This window comes from Sinocyclocheilus grahami, unplaced genomic scaffold, assembly GCF_001515645.1.
Source record: "Sinocyclocheilus grahami isolate Dianchi unplaced genomic scaffold, SAMN03320097.WGS_v1.1 scaffold435.1, whole genome shotgun sequence".
NCBI lineage: Eukaryota > Metazoa > Chordata > Actinopteri > Cypriniformes > Cyprinidae > Sinocyclocheilus > Sinocyclocheilus grahami.
The window spans coordinates 795,318-802,193 of NW_015505614.1; positions in this window are offsets into that span (position 1 = coordinate 795,318).

Genomic DNA, 6,876 nt, shown 5'->3' on the forward strand with positions numbered 1-6,876 from the left:
TAATTGTTTCTCGACTTTAAGACACACATATTCAGTCTCTGTCTTTGGTAGTGTGCTTAGATTGAGCTGTCCAGACAGAATCTAAATTCTGCCTATTTTTAGTTGAGCATGGACCTGAATGCATTTTTTTTTTGCTTTCATCCATGTCATGTGAAGCACAAAACCTTGATCACTGTCATGGCTGAATGGGCTGTTCAGTTTTTGCAATTCTTTTTTTTTTTATATATCGTTATAGTAAAACGTTTGCCTTTGTGTTGTTTGTCTTGTGTGCTGATGTCGCTTCCTGTTCGGCCCCTGCCATCTGTTTAAATCTTTTATTGACTGATTTTTCCTTATTGTTTCTCTCCTTCTGCCTCTCCCAAACTCTGGAAAAAGGAGTGGAGCATCTAGTACATTACTTCAGAGACACTGCGTGGTATAGTACTGCCTGTCTTTTCTCTAAAACACCCTCTCAACTCCTTCATCTTTTCTTTCTGTTTGCATGGTCTCTTACTCTGTACAGTGAGGACAGCCCATCTGCATCATACAGGTTCACACTACTGTCATTCTTAATATACTCTTCTTAATAGCTTTTCCATGACATTCTAATTTATTGAGATGCACCTGTATTTTAGATCACTTAACCCTAGCCCCAAACCTAAACATGACCACTTTTAAGGACACTATAAAAAAGAATATACTGTACAAAATATAATTTGGCAGAAAAAAGCATAATGAAATTTTAGTTTCAATATACCAATACATATTTTTTGAGCTTGTATTCCCGCTCTTCGCTCTTCAGAATCTGCAAAATGTTAATTATTTTACGAAAATAAGAGGGATCATACAAAATGCATGTTATTGTTTATTTCGTACTGACCTGAATAAGATATTTCACATAAAAGATGTTTACATATAGTCCACAAGAGAAAATAATGGTGGAATTTATAAAAGTGACCCTGTTCAAAAGTTTACCCTTGATTCTTAATACTGTGTTCTTACTTGAATGATCCACAGCTGTGTTTTTTTTTTTGTTTAGTGATAGTTGTTCATGAGTCTCTTGTTTGTCCTGAACAGTTAAACTGTCTGCTGTTCTTCAGAAAAATCCTTCAGGTCCCACAAATGTTTGGGTTTTCCAGCATTTTTGTGTATTTGAACCCTTTCCAACAATGACTGTATGATTTTGAGATCCATCTTTTCACACTGAGGACAACTGAGGGACTCATATGCAACTATTACAGAAGGTTCAAACGCTCACTGATGCTCCAGAAGACTCAAAAACTTTTGAACAGAATGGAGATGTGTACATTTTTCTTATTTTGCCTAAATATATATATTTTTTTCATTTAGTACTGCCCTTCAGAGGCTACAGAAGATAGTTACATGTTTCCCAGAAGACAAAATAAGTAAAATTTACCCTGATCTTCAAATTTACGTTACGTAAATAATGGTTAAACAATTACAGAAATGTTACTGATTTTAAGGTTTTAAGGTGTAGTCTTGTTAAACATAATGTAAACTGAACAGAATGAAATGTTATCATTTCAAATTAAATGAGTCAACTGTGTTAACATTTTTTTTATCGAAAACAATCTCAATGATCATAAATAGAATAGCATCAACCAATTAATTCCATATTTCACTTTTTATAAATTACGTAAATAATGGTTAAACAATTACAGAAATGTTACTGATTTTAAGGTTTTAAGGTGTAGTCTTGTTAAACATAATGTAATCCTTTGAAACAAATTTCACAAAAAGTCAAACTGAACAGAATGAAATGTTATCATTTCAAATTAAATGAGTCAACTGTGTTAACATTTTTTTTAATCGAAAACAATCTCAATGATCATAAATAGAATAGCATCAACCAATTAATTCCATATTTCACTTTTTATAAATAAGGATACATAAACGTGTATGTCGTTCATACGTTGGTAATTTACTTAAAGGGGTGGTTCACTGGGTTTTTTCTAGGCTTGATTGTGTTTATGGGGTGCAGTCTAACATGTTAATGTTTCGTTTAAAAAAAAAAAAAAAACCCCATTGTTTTTCACATAGTTTACCTCTATTTCACACCGCTCTGTCCCTTCTCTGAGAAACGGGCTGATCTTTTCCTGTTTTTATGAAGCCCCGCCCTCAGAAATAGGCGATGGGCTCTGATTGGTTAGCTAGCCATTGTGATTGGCTAAACCGCCTCTAGTGCGCGTCTAATCGTCCCGCCCCTCACCTCAACTCAGCGGCATGTGCTCCGGTTGTATTGTAAACAACGGCATCGTTAATATTGCTTATGAATGAGAGAGAGAGAAAGATGCAGAGCAGGGGGACGCGAGGAACAGGATTGAGAACCGCTGCATTAGAACATTGATTTTGAAACCTGTGAATCCATTAGAATCGTTAGAAGACAGAATCGCGATTCAAATATGAACAGATTTTTACGTGCACCTCTAGTTTTCTCTTCCTCTTCTCTAAAGCAGCGCAGCATGGCCTTGCCCCCTTTGCTGCCTTTTCCCGAGGGTGGGGTTTATCTGGGTTTGTGATGTCACGAACCCGGGAAGTAACTCGTTGTAGTCCCTACCAGACGTTTTTGTAGGCATTAAACTGCCAGAATTTTAAAAGATATCTCTGTTTGCGTTGTACTTTCAGCTTTGTAACTTTGCAGATATTGTTTATGCTCAAACAACATTACACACTAACTAACGTTAACAAAGTGAGATCGCAATGATCCACCCCTTTAATAGACACTATGGTCCAGTTTTACAAATCGCTTGCGTCAGTGCAAACCGTCTTTTTGCGTTAAAATAGTACTGTCAGGTTTTACTAAAAACACGCAGTGAAGAATTAGCACTAAAAAGGCGTGGACAGAGTTATATTTGCGCCTTATCTTATTGAATATGCATTTGTAGGAGTTTCCCTTTCAGATGCAAAATTTATGGGAGGAGAGTATTCAAATGAATCATGCAACGTGATTTACTTACGTTTACATTCGTCAAATTACTGGTATTTGCGCCGTTATTTAACGCCCAAAAAAGCATGTCTTGAAATGACTGCAGTTACTGTTGCTGAGGAGGCACCGCAGAGAACAGAGAGTGCGTGGTAGAAGGAAGAGGATTTCCACACGTATTCATTTATTTGGAATGCCAGAAGAACACATTATCCGAACATATCGTTTGCCAAGCCATGTTATTTTTAATATGCTTCAGGAAAAAAAAGACAACTTGGAACCCTCAACTAGGAGTCACGTCATACTAGGTCTATTAAAACTTCTTGCAACCCTTAATTTTTTTGGCCCCTGGTTCTTTTCAACGTACTGTGGCTTCTTTATTTCTTTATTCTTTATTTGCAACTACGCTAATTTGCGCTGCGCTTGGTAGATCGCGTTAGTCAATATGTAAATTAGATGTTGCGTCTGTGTTCTTTAATCTACACGTCGTTAGTAAATCACCCACAGAAATTTCCACGCCCATCGGCGCTGTTTTGGAATTGCGCTCTCGCGCTAATTTGCCTTATTTAGTAAAACTGGCCCTATGTCTGTGTATACGTTTGATTGTCTGTGCATAAGTAAATGTAAGTGTGGTATACCAGACCCCCAAGACTGAAACTAATACCAGATTCCCTAAAGCCTGAGGTATGCTTTGATTTTTCATCTGCTGTGTCATGCACAGTCAAGCATTTTAGTTTACTTTACTGAACATGAACTTATGCAGACATGTGACATGCAGTGGACAGTACTGAGTTGCTTTACACCAGGGGTGGGCAACTCTGCCAATGTACATTGTCCTGCAGAGTTTAGCTTCATCTTTAATCAAACACACCTGAAACATCTAACCAAAGTCTTCAGGATTTTTTGAATTGTACAGGCAGTTGTGTTTGATAAAGGATGGAGCTAAACTCTACATCCGAACATATCGTTTGCCAAGCCATGTTATTTTTAATATGCTTCAGGAAAAAAAAGACAACTTGGAACCCTCAACTAGGAGTCACGTCATACTAGGTCTATTAAAACTTCTTGCAACCCTTAATTTTTTTGGCCCCTGGTTCTTTTCAACGTACTGTGGCTTCTTTATTTCTTTATTCTTTATTTGCAACTACGCTAATTTGCGCTGCGCTTGGTAGATCGCGTTAGTCAATATGTAAATTAGATGTTGCGTCTGTGTTCTTTAATCTACACGTTGTTAGTAAATCACCCACAGAAATTTCCACGCCCATCGGCGCTGTTTTGGAATTGCGCTCTCGCGCTAATTTGCCTTATTTAGTAAAACTGGCCCTATGTCTGTGTATACGTTTGATTGTCTGTGCATAAGTAAATGTAAGTGTGGTATACCAGACCCCCAAGACTGAAACTAATACCAGATTCCCTAAAGCCTGAGGTATGCTTTGATTTTTCATCTGCTGTGTCATGCACAGTCAAGCATTTTAGTTTACTTTACTGAACATGAACTTATGCAGACATGTGACATGCAGTGGACAGTACTGAGTTGCTTTACACCAGGGGTGGGCAACTCTGCCAATGTACATTGTCCTGCAGAGTTTAGCTTCATCTTTAATCAAACACACCTGAAACATCTAACCAAAGTCTTCAGGATTTTTTGAATTGTACAGGCAGTTGTGTTTGATAAAGGATGGAGCTAAACTCTACAGGGCAGTGGACCTTAAAGACCAGAGCTGCCCATCCTTGATTTATACTTTCAAACTTGTTTCAAAGTTGAACAAATCAAGGTATCCTCTGACCTCCTTGCATGTCCATTTTTTTTGTTTTCTAACTTCATCTGTTGTTGTTTTTATTGACTTTTCCGTATTCTTCTTCAAGTAGCTTTAAAAGAAAAGGCCCAACTTTTTGCTATAGTGACATTCACAGCATGAATACTGTGTGCGAGATGCAGTTCCTAATGAATAACTGAAGCAAATATTGGGCTTAACTTTTGAGGCCTAGATCCAGACCAAGGTCTGTATGCCCAAGAACCAGACTGTCCATTTTAAATGGAGAAATGGAGAAAATGCTGAATTAATTCCAACATTCATTTCAAACATCGCACCTCAGACTGTCAGACCAAGACATCAAGTGATGAGACAAAGGCCCAATCCGAGGCTGTATTTATGTGGTCCTGAGAGTTCTCAAGCTCAAGACCATAAGACCAAGACTTCATCTTCGTTTTTTACACCCTTAGCCCTTTTTTGTTGGACTTTTGTGTAATAAGGAATGGAAGATATACTGGTACTGAAAAATGCAGTATGGAAAATGTAAAAAAATATGATACCGACATTGTGAAAATGTTGGAAGATCAGTCAGTGAGACATTGAGTGAGCCAGCTGAGTGATGAGGAATGGTAGACAAAACAAAATATGTTGATTTCAATATCTTTGCCCTCAACTCACTAAAAAAAGGCTTGGCATTCAGAGAAAACTGTAAAAAATGTTAACCGACAAACCAGTCTGTAAACAATTCCACAAAACATGCCACTTTAAGAGGCAACTCATCAAACCATGCAAACCTGTGCTCATCCTGAATTACACCCTGGATTTCAGCCACTGACAAGTTTGCAAAATCAAATTTTCAAAAGAATTATTAATGTTGTTATATTTTTCACTCATTAGTTCTTCACTATATGTGCTGATGTGCCCTGTTGACGCCACTGGTACACAAATCAAACAAAATACTGTGCTTGGATTTCTAAGTTGAAGTGTTAATTATGTTAAAATGCTTACAAAACAAGCAAAAAACGTTTGTATCGACATGGTTTTTTGTAGGACAGTAATTTTCTATTTCATCTTACCAGTCATATAAGATTGCCTATGATAATTAAGTATTGATACTGAGGTGGCAGAGCTTGGTATTGTACTATTTTATTTTTCCTTTTTCCTTTTTTCTTTTCTTTTCCTTTTCTTTTCTTTTCCTTTTCTTTCTTTCTTTCTTTCTTTCTTTCTTTCTTTCTTTCTTTCTTTCTTTCTTTCTTTCTTTCTTTCTTTCTTATCAATCAACAAAGAAAAGCAACAGCAAGAATGAGAGACTTTCCTAATAAAATCAAACAAAAAAAGAAAGTCTAAATGAATCCTTATTAAATGTATTTAATATTTTACTTTTACATATCACCATATGCTGAAGTGCTTAGAGTGACAGGAAATCACACTTTCAATGGGCTTTTTTGCCTAATGAAAACGTCTGTCTTCATTTAGTACTTAGATCTTCATTTTTCAGGTAGTAGTTATCTATGGATCTTGTAATAATGCTGCATACCTGATCATACAACATCTTTCCTCCCATCCATCATCATTTTTGTTTTGTGTAAGTAGGGAACATAGAGTACATGATCCTTGAGGTGTAATTATGTGATGTGCTTTTATGTTCTCTAGTTTGTTCTACACACCTCATTGCCATGCAAACTCCTCTTTTAGACTAAACCGTGATACAAAACTGAAGTTCCTCTTCAGGAACTCGAGCTGCGTCGAAAACGCTAGGAGAACGCCTTCTGCGACCCACGCTCTGAATCACATGTGAAATCAGTCCAATAGCTGAACGGGACGTCACGGCGAATGACGTCATGACCAGGAAGCTATAAAAGCACGTGCGGCGGAGCCAGCGTCAACTTTTCTGTCATTCAGCGAAGCGCTCTGTGTGTCTCAGTCATATTTATTGTTGTCTGTCTATTGTGAGAAAAAGTCAAATAAGCAGCTATGTCTAAGGCTCACGCTAAGACAAAGCATGCAAAGGGCGAGTGCAAGTCACGTTATCAGTTGTGTGTTTCTCCCTGCCCACGTTATATCACGAGTGGGGATACACACAGCCTGTGCGTGGTTTGCTTGGGAGTGAAGCACGCAGAGTCGGCTCTTGAGGGGGCCGGCTGCCCGCATTGCGAGTGCCTCCCACTGCGTACGCTTCGCTCCCGGAGGGCTCTCTTT